At 49.6% G+C, this 17,147-nt stretch overlaps 1 long non-coding RNA gene across 2 annotated transcripts; it reads left to right on the forward strand.

The window, feature by feature from the left end:
• Positions 1 to 6: 6 nt before the first annotated feature.
• On the forward strand, positions 7 to 16,447 carry LOC102248377. 2 transcript variants are annotated; one of them, XR_001364536.1, is made up of 5 exons: positions 7 to 397; positions 1,005 to 1,080; positions 13,860 to 14,340; positions 15,555 to 15,831; positions 16,309 to 16,447. It is a non-coding gene; the product is annotated as an uncharacterized LOC102248377 (long non-coding RNA). The 2 variants fall into 2 exon arrangements; XR_314299.2 differs by lacking the exons at positions 7 to 397; positions 1,005 to 1,080 and adding an exon at positions 3,888 to 4,338.
• The last annotated feature ends 700 nt before the right edge of the window (positions 16,448 to 17,147 follow it).

Consider the following 17,147-nt stretch of genomic DNA (forward strand, 5'->3'; position numbering starts at 1 on the left):
GGGCCCTGGGCGGGGGCCGGGGGCTCCGGACGGAGATCTCCGCAGGGCCCGCTGGGATCGGACGTTCTAACGCATTCCGGCCGGTCCACCAGCCCTGGGTGTGCATTAGGAAACCGGGTCCCCCAGTGACAAGCGGGCTCCCCTGTTTCAGTGAAGCACTTTCGGTGACAGCAGAGGCAAGTCCAAAAGACCAAAGTGAAGGTGGTTATTGCCCTGGTTGGTTCCGACAGTAAAGGCATTTGAAAGCCTTTGTACGGTGCATGCGATAGACTTACTCCTTCATCTATGGTGTACGGTTAGACCTAGAAACGTGTACCTGCGACGAGCATATGTGGAAATGCACTTCCGAGGACCAGAATAACTCAAGACTGCAATTCTATTCAGACGGAACATAAAGGTTAATAGGAAAACTAGAGTTCTTGAACACGGGTCCTGAGAGCAGAGGAGTGGGTAATAAGGGGGAGCAGTTCGTTTTTTGGTACTTTACTAGGAGAACTCAAGGAGGTCAACCTTAAAAATAAAATTGCCACTTACCTTGCCAGGGAAAATGAGTTTATTCGGGAATAGCAGAGGTGTTGCAGCTCGAGACTGCAAATTACCAGGCACAATAGGCAAGTCCTGAGAACAAAGAAGGGGAGTGTTACTTTATAGAGAAAAAGGAGGAAGCTGGGAGGGGCAGTTATGAGCGAAAGTCCATTCAAGGACAGCCAAGGTGGCTTCTCATTGGCTGAGTGTGGTGATCTTTCATTGGCTGGGCTGTTGTTGGGCCAGGAGAAAACCTTCCTCCTGCCTCTGTGGTCAAATGTGCTTTTTTTATTTTTATTTTTTTAATTACATTTTAAAAAATATATTTTTATTAATTTCAGGGAAAGAGGGATAGAAACATCAGTGATGAGCGAGCATCATCGATCGGCTGCCTCCTCCATGCCCCACACTAGGGATCAAGCCTGTAACCCAGGCATGAGCCCTGACTGGGAATTGAACCATGACCTCCTGGTTCACAGGTCGACACTCAAACCACCGAGACACATGGCCGGGAAGGACAAGGTAACTTCTTCCTGCTGGAGTCTGCAGATGTCAGTGAGTATGATACATGAGCTTCCCCACCCCGATTTTAATGAGGTTTCCTTTATTCGTTTTTACAGGGGATGGAGAGAGTGGGTAGGGCCTGGCTAGCCTGGTGCCGGGTGGGGTCGGCGGGGGGCACAGGCTAGACTCCAAAATCAAGTCCAGCTGCAGCCAATTCTCAACTGAGGGGGCTTAGGCATCTCTCAGGACCCCTGCCTGTTTCCTCGTGTGTGAGGTGGCGAAGGGGAGACACACACGGGTAGAGAGCCCAGTGTAGAGCCCGGGACGTGGTCAGCATGCCGTCAGTGTTAGCTTCTCTTACTCAGGAGTCGTGTGACATTTGAACATGACAGAGAAGCTCAGTGATCCGGAGCATAAATTAACCACAGGGGAAAGTGTTGCAACAGGCCAGTCACCTGCTTCAGGTTGCTGTCTGAGGGAAAGGAAAAACCTGTCTTTGCGGTCAGCCAGTGAACAAGCAAGCCCGTGACCCTGCCTGAGGGCCAGCTGCCAGCTCCAGTATCAAAGGGCCACTAGTTGACAAGTAAGTAAAAGTGAAGACTCCTGGGACATCCTCGGATGGGCCATGAGTCACCCACCATCAGCAGGCTGGCCGGGTTGTTCTCATGGTGGCAAAGCTGTGTGCACAGGGCTTTTCCAACCTCTTTACTAAGGTCCCTTTGGCCCAAAGCAAGTCGCAGAGGGACACATGACCCACCCTGTGGCCATCTTTGACTGGCCCTCATTTAGTATTATTTAACTCAGGGACTGCCCTGAGGGAAGGTGCAAAGGGGCCCAACGGGAAGGGGTGTTTCAAGAAGAAAAGATAAGTCAGTAAAATGATAGACATCCAAATAAAGTGAGGACAGACAATCCATTGGATGTGGCAACGCAGAGGTCATGGTGACTTTGATAAATTCTGTGGAGTGCTGGGGACAGGATTGACTGAAAGAGCGAACACTCCCCGTCACATATTGTGAGGCTAACATAACCGAAGGGAAAAGACATATACTCTCATAAACCTATATAAGCCTTTTAAAAAATCCTATACAGAACATGAAGCAAACCAAATTCAAGTAATACATAAAATGATAACAAGGATATATGATCAAGTTGGACCAAGTTGGATTTACCCAAGAATATAATTCTGTTTTTTTAAATATATTTTTATTGATTTTTCACAGAGAGGAAGGGAGAGGGATAGAGAGTTAGAAACATTGATGAGAGAGAAACATCGGTCAGCTGCCTCCTGCACACTCCCCACTGGGTATGTGCCCACAACCAAGGTACATGCCCTTGGCCGGAATTGAACCTGGGACCCCTGAGTCCACAGGCCGGCGCTCTATCCACTGAGCCAAACCGGTCAGGGCTAATTCTGTTTTAACACTTAAAAATCTATGAGTGTGAATCACTGCATCAGGAGATCAAAAAACACCTGTGTAATCATCCACAGGTGCAAAAAAAGTTTTGAAGACCACCCAGCACCACTCATGTTGAGAAAAACAAGCTCTTAGGAAACCAGGAATAGAAGGGAACTTCCTTAACCTGATCAAGGGTGCCCACAAACACCTACAGCAAACACCACACCAGTGGTGAAATGCTGGGAACATTCCCTTGACATCGGGAACAGAAGAAGGATGTTCAGCATTGCAATGGAGCCTAAACAACAGAGCACCACACAGCAATGGGATAAAATGTACCAACATTGGGAGGGGAAAAAAGCAGTCACAGGTAATAGGATTACATATGCAGAAAATTAAAAATAATCTAGAGCTAATTTGTTAGATTTAATAAAAATCTAGCAAGATTACTGAGTATAAAATCAACACACACACACACACACACCAACTTCTGCACATCAACAACAAACAACATGTAATTTAGAAAAATGATCCTGTTTACAATAGCAACAAAAGCATGAGTTAGGAAGAATACATCTCACAAAAGAAGTGTATGATCATTAAGGAGAAAATATTTTTTTTAAATGACTGAGAGCAGGAGAATGTAGAGACACAGTATCTGAATAGATAAGAAGGCCTCAGGGCCACAGATGTCATCTCTCCCTAAAATTACCTATAGAGTTGATGGAATTCTGACCAACATTCCAACAGGAATTTTTATTCAAGTTGACTGGCTCTAAAATATATAACAGGAAGACAAATGGCCTAGAAGAGCCAAGACACTCCTAAGGAAAAAGAGGGTATGGGACTTGCACCCGCAAAAATCAAGACAAACTTTTAGTTGTAGTAAGTCAAGCCATTTGTTATTGGCTCAAGGATGGACACACTGACTAATGAAACAGCAGAAAGGCCAGAAACAGACCACACATATTTCTATATATGACAGACGAGGCACTGCAGACCAGTAGGGAACGGAACTGCTTCAGTAAGTGACGGCAGAGCACTTGTTTCTCCATTTGGTGGTGGGCGGGAGCGGGGGGGTGGGTGGCAGTGGAATGGAATTAGGTATGTACCTTATACCCTGCTCAGGACTCAGTCCAGATGAACTAAGGAAGACTAAACTTAAAATATAGGTGAGTATCTTTATGACCTTGGGGAAGGAAGATTTCTTAAGGGACAAAAAGTGCTAACCACATGAGGTGAGACTGATAAATTTGATCATATTAAACTTAAGAACATCTGTTCATTATAAGATGTATTAAAGTAAAAATCCACACAACAAATAGGGAGAAGATATTGGCAATCCATATGACTGTCAGAGGATTTGTGTCCAAGATATGTGAAGAACTACCTGTATATATCCACTTAATGGAAAATGGACAAAAGACTGGAACAGCAGAGGAAACACGAGTGTAGTATATATCCAGTTAAAGGCAAACAACTTAATGAAAGATGGACAAAAGACTGGAACAGCAGAGGAAACACGAGTGGCCAATAAGCACATGAAAAGATGTTCAGCCTCATCAGTAACGGGAAATGCAGGTTCGGATCGCAGTACCACTATTTTACACCCGGTAGTGGGTTGGTAAAATTTAAAAGACTGACGGTATCAAGTGTTGGAGAGGTTGTGGGTCAGCAGAATCCTTAAACGTTGCCAGTGGGAGCGGCTTCATTTGCAACCACTTTGGAAAACACTTGTCTCATAAAATTGAATATTTGTGTACCTCACTAGCCAAGGATCTCTCCCCTAAGCACGCACCTGGGGAAAATACTTCCGCGTGTGGTCAGGAGACAGACAGCAGCCGTGTGCAATGGCCGTGTTCCCAATATCCAACTACCCATTTACCGGGGAAAGAGGAAACGCGTCGGGGTAAGTCCACGCACTGTACACATTGTGAAATGGTGACCGACAGTCAATGACTCAACTGTGGCAACAAAGGTGAGTCTTGGAAATAAAATTTTGGCTGAAACACAAGCCATTCTGTAGAGCCTGGAAACAAGGAAAAGTAAGCACAAGAAAGTAGGCACACACACACCTACAACCTATGTATATATTATTATGTCTACTTATATAATTTATTGTGTGTACACATGCACTAGTATATATGTACACACACATATACAGACATCTGCACACATAATGCATTCACAAGTAAGGGAGTGATCAGCAGTTTCAGGGGGAGACCGCCTCTAGCAGGCAGACAGTTGGGGACTGGGTTGGGGAAGAGCCTGCAGACCAAAGTTACTGAAGACAGCCTCAGTCCTGAGCAGGCAGAGGTCACGTATGACGCTTCGTAAGTTACGTATATTTACATATGACCTTTCGGTAAGTCAAGTAGCAAAGTACGTATATTTTAAAATGTAAATTTTAAAAGAAGAAGAAAGATTGGCAAGACAAGCATCAGGCAGGGGGAAGTCCCCCTGGATAAGGTGTCAAGACTGGTAACACTGTAGTCTTGGCATAAGAACTAACCAACGGTCCTCAAACTACGGCCCGAGGGCCACATGCAAATACAAATATTGTATTTGTTCCCGTTTTGTTTTTTTTTACTTCAAAATAAGATATGTGCAGTGTGCATAGGAATTTGTTCATAGTTGTTTTTTTAAACTATAGTCCGGCCCTCCAACGGTCTGAGGGACAGTGAACTGGCCCCCTGTTTAAAAAGTTTGAGGACCCCTGAACTAAACAGTGTGCGGGAACGTGGGGGTTTGGCTCACTGAGCAGATGGGCTGTTTGCCGTCTCGAGCTGGTTGGCCAAAGCCCTGTGCTCCACATTCTCCTCATCAAAGACCTAGAAAGACTCCATAAGGCCTCGTGCACAGGTGCGTGCTCAGGGAGGGGGCTTATTTGGGTGGCAGAACGCCCCAGAGAGATGGCCTCTGAACCACTGCCTAGGGCCTGGCATCACCCTACCCCCTGTGCCTCTGAGGCCTGTGTGCCCAGTGCTTCCTGGGGGGTCCCGTGATCCTCCCAGCATCCCTCCAGGAGCCCCACTCTGCTCAAGGCAAGCAGTGGAGGGAACTGGAGAACGTGAGAGAAGCAAGTCTCTTCTCGGGGAAAGGTTCAAGTGACAAAAAAGTCTCAGGGAAGAATCTCATGTTTGTCATTGTCCCCTGGGGGGTATCGGCCGGGGAGAACTCATCAGTGAGGGTGTGGGTCACTGGAGCTCCATGTGGATCCAGGCCAGGATGCAGCGTGGGGCCGTGGGTGCGGGGAGAACATGAGGGCCCGGAGGGGGTCCGGGTGGCTGAGCTGGCGCAGGCCCAGAGCAGGTCCCAGACTCCCTTCTGTCCAGGGTCCAGGACCTCAGGGAAACCCAGGCACACATTCCAGAAGGATGAGAGTATCATAGTCTATGTGGGTTTGTCTGAATGGCAGACATGCATAAGCCCAGCTAGTCTTGCTTTCTAGAATTCCACTTCTATTTTTGGTGGAATATAAAAGCTTCGACTATTTCCCAAAATGGAAGAACATATTTTTTCCTTGACTGCCTTATAGTATCTTGGTTGCCCATTCAGTCTGTGGGTGCGGGGTGAGGCCCCGTCCCGGTTCCCGGAGCAGGGGCTGGCTGAGTGCACCATGACGGCTTTCCCAAGCCCAACGTGTATTTCATTTCGGTGTTTCATGCTCGGCATTTAATCCATATTCCACAGGCAGCTTTGCAGGAGGGCAGCAGGAGGACATCCTGTAACGGGGTGCCAGGCAGCTTCTCGGCGAGGATTCCAGGCCTCAGGTCACAGCCTGTCCCCCAGGAGGAAGGAAGAATAGGAGGGGGAACTGGGACAGTCCGCCCTCTCACTGCATTGCCCTAAGCACGTGTGTGGCGGGCACTGGGCACTCTTGTTATGAGTGGAGATAGTTTAGGCTGTTTCAAGAAACTCTCAGCCCCCATCAGGCTGGTAAGTGTAAGCAAAGGTGCCCAGCTTGGCTCACTCCCATTAGCGTGTCAATCTCTGTCACAACCAGTTGATTGACAGAAGGATCTGAGCTTAATTATTTTAAAAAACCTTTCTAGAAAGTAACAAACTTGCTAACATCCTATCTAATAAAGAGGGAATATGCTAATTGACCCTCACACTATCGCAAAGATGGTGGCTCCCACAGCCAATAAGGAGGGAATATGCTAATTGACTGCCATGCCCTCAAAGATGGAGGTGCCCACAGCCACAAGATGGCTGGCAGGGGAGGGCAGTTGTGGGCAATCAGGCTGGCAGGGGAGGGCAGTTGGGGAGGGACCAGGCCTGCAGGGGAAGGCAGTTGGGGGTGACCGGGCCGGCAGGGGAGCGGTTAGGCATTGATCAGGCTGGCAGGGGAGTGGTTAGGGGGTGATCAGGCTGGCAGGCAGAAGCGGTTAGGGGCAATCAGGCAGGCAGGCAGGTGAGCGATTGGGAGCCAGCAGTCCCAGATTGTGAGAGCGTGTTAAACCGGCAGTCGGAAATCCCCCGAGGGGTCCCAGATTGGAGAGCATGCAGGTTGGGCTGAAGGACACCCCCTTTCAGTGCACGAATTTCGTGCACCAGGCCTCTAGAGTTAAAATAACAGTTAGTTCATGTTTTACCCAAAAAAGAGCCTCAGCAAGTTTACCAGAGAAGCTGCCCCCCACCTCTGTTTCTCAACAATGTCTGGTGGGCATCCTACCCCAGCCCATCAGACCCTCTCATGATAATTATTAATCCACTTAGAGGCCTGATGCACAAAATTTGTGCACTCGGGGGGGGCGGTTGTTCCTCAGCCTGGCCTGCACCCTCTTGCAGTCCGGCAGTAGGACATCCTTAGCACTGCCGTGGAGGCGGGAGAGGCTCCTGCTACCACTGCTGCACTCGCCAGCTGTGAGCCCAGCTCAAGGCTTTTGGCCAAGAGGCGCTCCCCCTGTGGGAGCGCACTGAACAACTGCCCCCTGGTGGTCAGTGCGCATCATAGTGACCAGTCATTCTGCTGTTCAGTTGGTTTGCATATTAGCCTTTTATTATTAGGACTAGGGGCCCAGTGCACGAATTCGTGCACCTTGAAGGACTGGGGGCCGCAAGGCTGCGGTGGGCACAGGGGCCAGTCTCAGCCCATCCTCCGCACCCCCACCTGGCCCCTCCTGCCACGGCCCCACGGCCCCCTATCTGCTGGCAGCCCTGCTCCTACTGCTGCCACTCCCACGCACTGAAGGCACCGGCCCCGCTCACACATGCTGACAGTGTGGAGTGATTGGGGCCGGCACCATAAGCGGGTGTGAGCGGAGGCTGCTGCCTCGATCGCCTCTCTGGAGCAGGGGGAGGTAGAGAAGCCAGCAGCCACCGCTCACACCCGCTGATGGCGCCAAGCGATCAGGGCCGGTACTGGGTGCCAGCAGTGGGTGTAAGTAGGGCCAGCGCTGGCAGCAGGTGTGAATGCCCGGCAGGACTGCAGCGTGTGGGAGCAAAGAATTTTCAGTAACCACCAGAGGCTCGCCCCAATGACAGGGACCGGCGCCCCACCTTGGTCTGGTGCCCCTGCTCACCTGCTCCACCATCCCGCCACGGCTGATGCCTGCCATGTTCCGCGTGCACCCCCTTTTGGTCAGCGCACTTCATAGCAACTGGTTATTCGGTTGTTCAGTTATTTGGTTGTTCCGCCATTCAGTCTATTTGCATATTAGGGTTTTATATAGATTGCATTGGCAGACAGTTTACCTATGGTAAAAAGCAATTACCTCAGTGGCCTAGCTGGATAACTTGTGACAGATATATACACTGTATAACCAGAATCCCGATCACATTACAGCAGCTACCCTCAGCCCCAGAAAATCCTTTTTAAGTCAAGCCAAGAGGAAGCCATTCTTGACATCTCTGACCTGTGGTGGGTCTATTTCTGGACTCCATTCTGTCCCTTCACCTGTTGTTTTCGTGGCTGCCTTGATTCCTGTAGCTTCGCAGCCAGAGCTGCTGTCAGTCCCAGAGGCTCTTTGTTAGCACTGTTGGGGCTCCTCGGAGCCCTTTGTGTCTCCATCACACTTTTAGAATCAGCTCCTCAATTTCTACAAAAAAAGCGTGCTGGGATTTTGATGAGGGAGGCATTGATCAGTAGGTTATTTTGGGGAGAAAGACGCTAAAAGGTGCTGAGTCTTCCCCCCACGGTCGTGGCACGTATCTCTGTTCATTTACTGCTTTCATTTCTCTTGGCAGCATTCTTTGGCGTTTTCGGAGTAGAAGTCTTACATATCTTTTTGTTAAACTCATTCCCACATACCTTATGTTTTTTGCTGCTCCTGTAAACGGTGTTTTTAAATTTAACTTTCCTCTTGTGTCTTGCTAGCATTTAGAAGTGAGATTGGTTTTGCATGTTGGTGTATCTTTGCCTTCTCTATGTTCAGTTACTAATTCCATTGCTTTTTGTGGGTTTTGAGGGATTTTCTATATCGACGTCTACAGCCCTGTTGTTTATGAACAAACACAGAGTTACTTCCTCCTCTCTACTTTGTATGCTCCCTTTTCTTTTTCTTGCCTCATTGCATCGGCCAGGACTGTGACACAGGGTTGCAGATGACACTCTTGCTGTGCCTACATGACTGAGCTAATGGGGCGGTGGAACAGATGGTGCAGGGACCCCAGGAAACCACAAGAGGAAGGTAATACAGGACTTTTCTTTTGGGGTCTGGCTGACGTCTCAATGTTCATTAAAGAGCAAACCCTAGAAGAATATCACATATTGTATAATTCATGAGACGCAGGCCAGCTATATAATATGCAGGCCCAGTGAAAAATGAAAATGTTGGCACCTTGTTCAAAACGCAGGACAAAAGCCCTTTTATTTCTTTCGAAGTCTCTCTCCCTCTCTCTCCCGCCCTCCCGCCCTCCCTCCTTTCTTTCCTCCCTCTCATCTACTCTTTCTCTCTCTGTCATGATCTCTGGGGCATGGGAATATTTACAAGGCAAATACAGACCCTCATAGGCACCAGGGATCCCACTCTACCACTTAGTATTCCGGTCCACGTGCCCATCTCCACCCCTTCCCACCCTGTGTTCAGGCCTCTGATAGAGCAGAGGTGGCAGTGGTCACTGAGTGGGGGTGGGTAGGTGGTGAGAGATGTGGCCACTTTCGAGCCCAGGCTCCAAGCCCAGAACATGCTCCATCTTCAAAACACAAATTCAGCAATGAAATTCCTAAAATTTCAAGACAGTAACCACAGAGCATTAAAATTGCAAGCAGGGTCCTCCTGAGCACAGACACCCCTGAGTATGGGCCCTCCTGGGTGTGGACCTCCCTAAACATGAACCCCGGAAATGCCACTTTGGTCAAACACCGACTTCCCTGCATATCTGGGCCGGTTTCCGGCTTGCTCTTCTCTCCCAGGTCTGTCTGTTCCTGCACCTGACCGGGCATGTTGTGCCGAAGGGAGGGCTGGTCCCAACACAGAGCCTTATTTTCAGTGTCTGATGACTATCTTTGAGGGATCATTCAGAAGCTATTTCTTGTGACAGAGATTTATTTATGTACCATTTCGCAGTCCTCAAATTCTCTCCATGCCTTTTTCTCCTGTTATAGTCAAAGAAAATCCTACCTGCCTCTCCCTCTGCCTTCCACCTCCTTCATGAGCCCGTCAGTCTTCCTTCAGTGGCGGGTGTGGGCCCGCCCCACCAGGCAGACACAGGAGTTTCTCTGGCCGTGCCATTGGCAGTGAATTTTTTGGTTCCTTATCGCTTTCTCTTTGATAACTTTTGGAATTGGTGGACTCTACCCGTGCACACGCCCCTCCTCTAGAGAACAACCAAGCCGTTATTCTAAAAAAAAAGGATTTAAAAGGAAGGAGCCACACACCCAGATGGTTCGGGTGGAGGAGGGGCAGAAGCCGGTGGCAATCCACAAACGGGGGCTCCGTGCATTCATAGCGCCTGGAAACATCTCTGCTTGGTATCTCTGACAGGCAGAGGCTTTGTGGGAAAACCATTTTTATTTCAGGATCCGCCGAGCCCGCCCCCCCGTTGGCCCCGCGTTTCCTTCCATTCTGCTGCGGCTCCATTCTGTCCTTCCACCAACAGAAGAAACCAGAAGGTGCAGGAAGAGAGATAAACGCCGACAAACGGCGCGGCCTCTGCCCCACGTGTCGGCTTTCGGGCTTTGTCTTCCTTTTTCACAAAGAGGTGCCTTTCTGTTTGGTGGGCTTCTCATGACTCATTTGAGATCCTGGTTACTGAAGAGATGGAAGCGGGTGACTTAAATCTGGGCTGGAGAGGGGTTTCCTTAACAGCCTCTCGGCGCGTGGGAGCCGGTCCTGCCCGGCCTTGCTGGGTGCGGTGTGGGCTTTTCATGCCTGGTTATGCTAATCCTGCTCAAGCCACTCGGCAGAAAATAGTCTAAAAATACCCTCCCCATCACGGTGGCTCTGGCTCAATAAAACCAGCAGGGCCCTTAGGTTGACGGCATCTGGTTAAGGAAGGGCAGGCACCGCCACCACTGTGGTGTGGTGGCTGCTGGGCCCGTAGCCCAGGATGCCAGCGTGGCGGCCGCTACTCCTGCCTCTGCCGCTGCACCTGGAGTCAGGGTTCCCTCGCGCCGCCCTCTGCTCCTGGAGGTCCCCCACACGCTCAGCTCAGCAGCAGCGTCCTTTTCCAGAGGCCTGGGTGCTGCCCCACTGGCCAGTTTCTATGCGGCGCCTCCCCCACATCTCCCAGGGGCTCGGGACCCCCACATTGTCGAGAAGGACTCCCTGGGGCAGGTCCGACAGGTGCCCTTTCCCGCTGACCGAGGGTCCGCGTAGGCTCACGGCACTTCCTGAGCACTGTGCCCTCACCATGACCCACTGGCAAGCTGTGAATGAAGAAGGGACAGGCATGGCTCCCCTTCCTGCGCTGCCTTCCTGTCAGCCTCCCTGACAGTGACTCCTGTAGAATTCTCCTTCCTCCCCACCCTCACGTTCACCCATTCCTATCCTGGAACCCTAAACAGGAGGCTCTGCTCACCCGCAGCCCCCAGGTTTCACCTGCTCAGGAGGGTAGGACGCTGCATAGTGGGTAGGCAGCAGGCAGACGACTTAAGAAAGTGGCTTCCAGCCACTCCCTGCGGTTGGGACCCTCCCTGGGGGCCACCCTGAGCTCTGAAGGTTCAGAGGCTGGCTTCTGGGTCAGCTGTTTCCTCACAGCTTCTGTCCAGACCGGGGAGGACCCTCCCTCTGCACTCCCAAACTGGCAGGCGATGACGCTAATCCTCCGCTCAGGAGCTGTGATGGTTAATCTCACCCGTCAACTTGATATTTGGCTCAGATATTTGGTTCAGCATCTCTCTGGGTCTGTGTTCGAGGGTGTTTCTGGGTGAGATTAACATTTACATAGGTAGACGGAGTAAGCAGATTGCCCTCCCCAAACGGTGGGCCTCAACTGATCAGGTGAAGGTTTGAGGATGGCAAAAAGACTGACCTCCCCCAAGTGAGAAAGGACTCTCCTGCCTGGTGGCCTTTGAATGGAGACACTGGCCTTTTCCTGCCTTCAGCTGGAACGAAACCTTCAGCTCTCTTGAGTCTCCAGCCTGCTGACTCAGCCTGCAGGTCCTGACGTGTGTCAGCTTCCATCATCGTGTGAGCTAATGCCTTGTGATAAATCTCTCCCTATATATACATCTGTTAGTTCTGTTTCTCTGGAGAGCCCCGAGAATACAGGTGTGCCGGCCTGGAGTTCCATGGAGAGGTGTAGGCAGCAACCTGAGTTATCACGGCAGCATGATGAGATCCCATGGGAGTGGCTGTAGGAGAAGCAAAGGGGTGCACGGATGAGGTCAGGGCAGAGAGAGGGGGCCGCGGGGGCGGCCAGCAGGGGTGCTGTGCTGGGAGCTGCGTCCTCTCCCTGGTCCCCACGCAGAGACGCTTCCTGTCCTGTAAGGGCTTGTCCATAGTTTCCAGTTCTTTCCTCTGCAAACAGCACAACCTGAGGACCTGACGCCACTTCCTCTGGACTTGCCAGCAGTGGCTGGCAGGCAGGCAGGGCGTGCTCACTCGGAATCCGACAGTGTGGGAACTCTGCCCGCTCCTTGTGAGTTGAGCTCATCGCTTTAAGATGACAAATTGAGCAAAATTCTACAACCTAACAACTCCTAGAGTGGCCTGTGTCCACCTCGGTCGATGGGCTGTGGCTGCATTAAGGCTCCTGGACACCCGCCTGTTTGGTTATGCTCAAGGCTCTGGCCTATTACCATCCAGGCTGGGGAGCCAAGTTGGCGCCCAAAGCATGTTTCTTTGTTTAATGGGCAGTCTCTGGAGGGCTCCAGTTCTCTTCTAGGTTTCCCCCTCCTCGGGGCACCATCTTTGCCAACCATTTTCCTACCAGGAGGCCGCTGGTCCCCAGGGACTCACCCACCTGCAGCTCAGAGTGCCCCCTCCTCGACCCACAATCCAGGTCCAGGGTCTCGCCATGGGAGGAACAGCTATCAAAATGCAAACTCCAGTTGTACCCAGCAGGTTCCAGTTGTGTCCAGGGTAGTCTATCTGGAACTGATGACTTGGAGAATTTTAAGAAGAGCTCATAAAATATGAATTTGTGATTGAATGGAGTGAAACAACCATATACCTTAATTAAATTAAGACCAGACTCTACGATAATAACGTTTTGATAGCGCTTGCTATGTGCCAGATGCTAATAGAAGTACATACTTTACATATATTTGCATATTTGATCCTCAACACAACCCACGAGGTTGCCATGATTACGGTTCCCACTCATGGATAAGTAGATTTAGGTAGAGAGATGCCATGCAGCCCTCCACTCAGGCACAAACAGCAAGTGGTCAATTACCATGAAAACCAGCCAACTTAGCTATGAAATGGTAAAATTAAAGGAGTAACCAGGCACCAGCTTTAGGCACCCGATTAGCAAATACTAAAACGAATGTCATGGGGGGAGGACACTTCGGGGACATTGGCGCTTTTGTCGCTTGTCTCTGTGGGATACTTGGATGTCACCTACCAGAAACCTTAAAAATGAGTCCAACTTCTTAGAATTTGTCCTGAGGATATGAGATATGCCCCCAAATATAAGCACAGCCGTATTTTCACAGCTTTCTGACAAAAGCTAAAATCTGAACAACTTAAATGGTCAACAGTGAAGAATTAGTCAGTAAATTGTATTTATTCAAACAATGTCAGTCTACGCAACTCTCCATTTACTGACCTTGAAAACTGCTAGTGATGTCATTGTTAAATGAAAAATCCATACGACAAATCATATATTACATGCTCATATAGGACAACGTGCATAGTTATCTATGCTCAGATAGAGACAGGCATATGAGGCATTTTTCTGTAGGATGGTGTTATGAGTGTCTTCTTCTTTTTGTTTATTAATTATACTGTTTGTCATGAAGATGTGTAGCTCATGCAGCAAGCGTGGAAAAGGTGCCTCCCATGGTGTGAGCAGACTCCGTGTTCCATTTCTTAGGTCTCAGGTCTCTGGAAAACGTGGAACAGCCGACCCTCTGCAGTCTGGCTCCTGCCCTGGCTCCTGCTCAGAGCTCTGCCAGTGCGCGGAGCCTTCTGGAAGGAAAGGCCTTGCCAGCTCCCTTTGCTGGAAGAGTCTGCAGTTAATTAAAGGCTCTCCTCTGAGCACACCTGTCTGGAGTCTGGTCGCTCGGCCGCAGGGAGCACCTGCCGGGCGCTCGGGCACCTGGGGATGGAATGTGCTGGACGTGCAGCGGCAGGTCATAGCGGGAGCTCTAGCCCAGGACGGAGAGAAAACAGCGAGTGTGAGCTGAGCCTCCGCGATGGCTGCTGGGAGGACTATGGTCACGACGCGGTGCTGGGAACACAAGCCCAGTGTCTGAGGACGACGCTTCTGGAGAGGTCCAGTCACAGAGCAGAAGCTGGTCCCATGAGGTGAACAGAAAACCCAGAAATGCTCAGCAAGATCTCAGGACGAAGGGGTAAAGGAACTCTTACACTTGGCTGGGCGTGTGGGGTGGGCTAAATGCTCCAACCAGTCGTCACAAAAGTGCTTCATTGGCTCAAACACGTGACCAGTGTGGTCCTTGAAAGGGGTTCGTCTGCTGGGCCGCAGGGTGAGGGCCGTGGGAGGGCCTGAGTAGCACAGAGGGTCCCTTCCCCACTCAGCCACTCAGGGACCAAGCTGCCATCTTCCAAGGGACTTTGCAGGTCGCTGGGCTGCCTCCCTTCCCACCGGCTGCGAGGAAGAGAGCAGGGAGGCGAGGGCCTCTGGAAGCATCTTGCTCCCACAGTTTGTTGGCTAGAACTTGGTCCCGGGCCACTGGCCACAAGGAGGCTGGGAGTTGCCCCCAGAGTGCGGCCCAGGAAGGATGACGGGGTCTGTGAAGCAGCGGCTGGCGTCTGCGTGCATTAACAGTTAACCGTGGGATATGCTGACCCTTGAGAAGTTGCAATGTTTTCTAGAATAAAAAAATGATTAAGGAAAGTTTGCATGTGGCCATGACAGGAATAGCTTCATGAGCGGCCCTCTCATTAGACAGGGTGGGTCACTGCAGCTCTGCCACAGAAAGCAAGTAGCAAAGGCACTTCTGGACCCACAAACCTGCCATTTATAACATCTTTTCTCCTTTAAAAGAGCAAATGTAAGTAGTATAATTATTTTGTGAGCATACAGAGAAATTGATTTTAGATTCACAATTACTGAAAGTATTTAATTATGTGGTTCTTTACCAAAATTAATGCAAATATCATAAAAATGTGAACTTGATTCCCCGGGCCGGTGTTGCTCGGTGGTTAGAGCATCAGCCTGCACACCCTAGGGTTGCAGGTTCGATTCCCAGTCAAGGGCATGTACCTGGGTTGTGGGTTCCCTCCCGCCCCCAGTCGATGTGTCTCTCTCACATCTATGTTTCCCTCTCTCTCTCCCCCCGCCCTCCCTTCCATTCTCTCTGAAAAAGGTTTGGAAAAAATATCCTCAGGTTGACTTGAAGATTTTGTTTCTAAAAAGGGCTTTTGTGGCAAACATTGCATATCTTTGAATGGCTTTTAATTTTTAAAACACATTTTCCTGTTTTTCTTCCAATGTGTTTTTTTTTCTGGTATGTTTTTTTTTTTTTTTTTGATCCCCGTACAACTTTGCTCTGACCACACTTATTTTTCCAAATTCTTTTGTAATTGAATCCTGTATTTTCAGTTTGTACCAAAACTATGTGAAAGCTACCTCGACCAAGAAGTCCCTGGGCTAATGTTCACCAGATGGGCTGCCGCGTGCATGGCCTTCTCTGCAGGACGCATCGGACTCCTGCCCAGATGGGCAGGGAGCTTCCTGAAAATGGACAGGGTGGGGGCAAGACGGCGTGTTATTGCCCCTAGAGCCGCCGACACGTAGAAATGAAGAGAAGAAACCGTTCCTCTATCCAAACTGTTTTCAGGTTGAAGGACATTGGATGAGAAATCCTGATCAGAAGAAGGTACATTTAGCATCATCATTGATAACAATTTCCACTCAACATATTTTTAATCTGGGTAACCCCCCCCCCCAAATATAAAATGTTTAAGTTCAGCTATTGAATATGGAACTTTCCTTGCAAATTATTTCTTACCAAAGGGACATGTCAATCTAGTGACGGCAGTCTATTTTAGGGGCTTACTTTCTCTCCCAGTGGAATGCGGGGAGTCCACGAGCAGATGGAGAAAGCCGGATCCTGGTTTTACTGTAGCAGGCGGCCAATTCCTCAGGCTGAGGAGTTTTTAAATGTTGAAATGTATTCTGCAGGAGAATCTTAGGCGTTAACTATCCAACCTCGTGTTGGCCTGTGAAACGTAATCTTCAGCAAAGAAATAAAAGCAACTCTAGGCTTCTATTTTATTGAGCTCCTCTGAGAGTAAAATTATGCAATCACATAATGGAAGTGGCTTTTTTTTTTTCTCTTTTTTTTTTGTTACAGCTTCTGGCTACCAGTCTTCACCACCACCGCTTTGGACACAAAATCAAAAAGACCAGCTGGAATGGAATGATATGCATACCAGCAATATTTCTTACTCTCATCACATTTTGTGCAAAATAAACACCTAATAGTTTAAGAACAACTTTGGATGTATTTGGTTTACTTCCAATATGTACGTGATTAATTTTTGCACTTTATAAGAGTCCGTTCTCCCATCTTAAGTTCTGCATGCTGAGCGCCCTGACGAGTGGTGCCCGGAGGGGTGTGGTGTGGGTTCCTGGCCTCCCTCTCCTCCCCACCCCTCCCCCACCTTTCTTCATGCTTACATTTCACTTTAAATATCCTTGCACCTCCATCACCTGCTTTATTAACCTCAAATAATGCCTTTGGGCCGCTGGCCGCACAGATGTGGACACGAGCACACTCTTTCTCCTGCCCACCTGCTTGCCCCTCTACGCTCCAAACCCTTGTGAGTGTTCGTTAGGATTTCTCTATGGTCAGAAATTTATGACCTAACATCCTCACACATTTAGTCACTTTGTTCTGGCCTTCGTCCTGTGGTTAAGCGGATTCACAGCTCACTGCTAGTTATTTTGATAATTTTTTAAAATTCATTTTTAGTTGGCTGAAATATACCCGCTAGCGCATAAGAATCCTATCTCCTGCCCTAACTGGTTTGGCTCAGTGGATAGAGCGTCAGCCTGCGGACTCAAGGGTCCCGGGTTCGATCCCGGTCAAGGGCATGTACCTTGGTTGCGGGCATATCTCCAGTAGGGAGTGTGCAGGAGGCAGCTGATCGATGTTTCTCTCTCATCGATGTTTCAAGCTCTCTATCCCTC

The sequence above is a fragment of the Myotis brandtii genome, unplaced genomic scaffold, assembly GCF_000412655.1.
Source record: "Myotis brandtii unplaced genomic scaffold, ASM41265v1 scaffold577, whole genome shotgun sequence".
Lineage (NCBI taxonomy): Eukaryota > Metazoa > Chordata > Mammalia > Chiroptera > Vespertilionidae > Myotis > Myotis brandtii.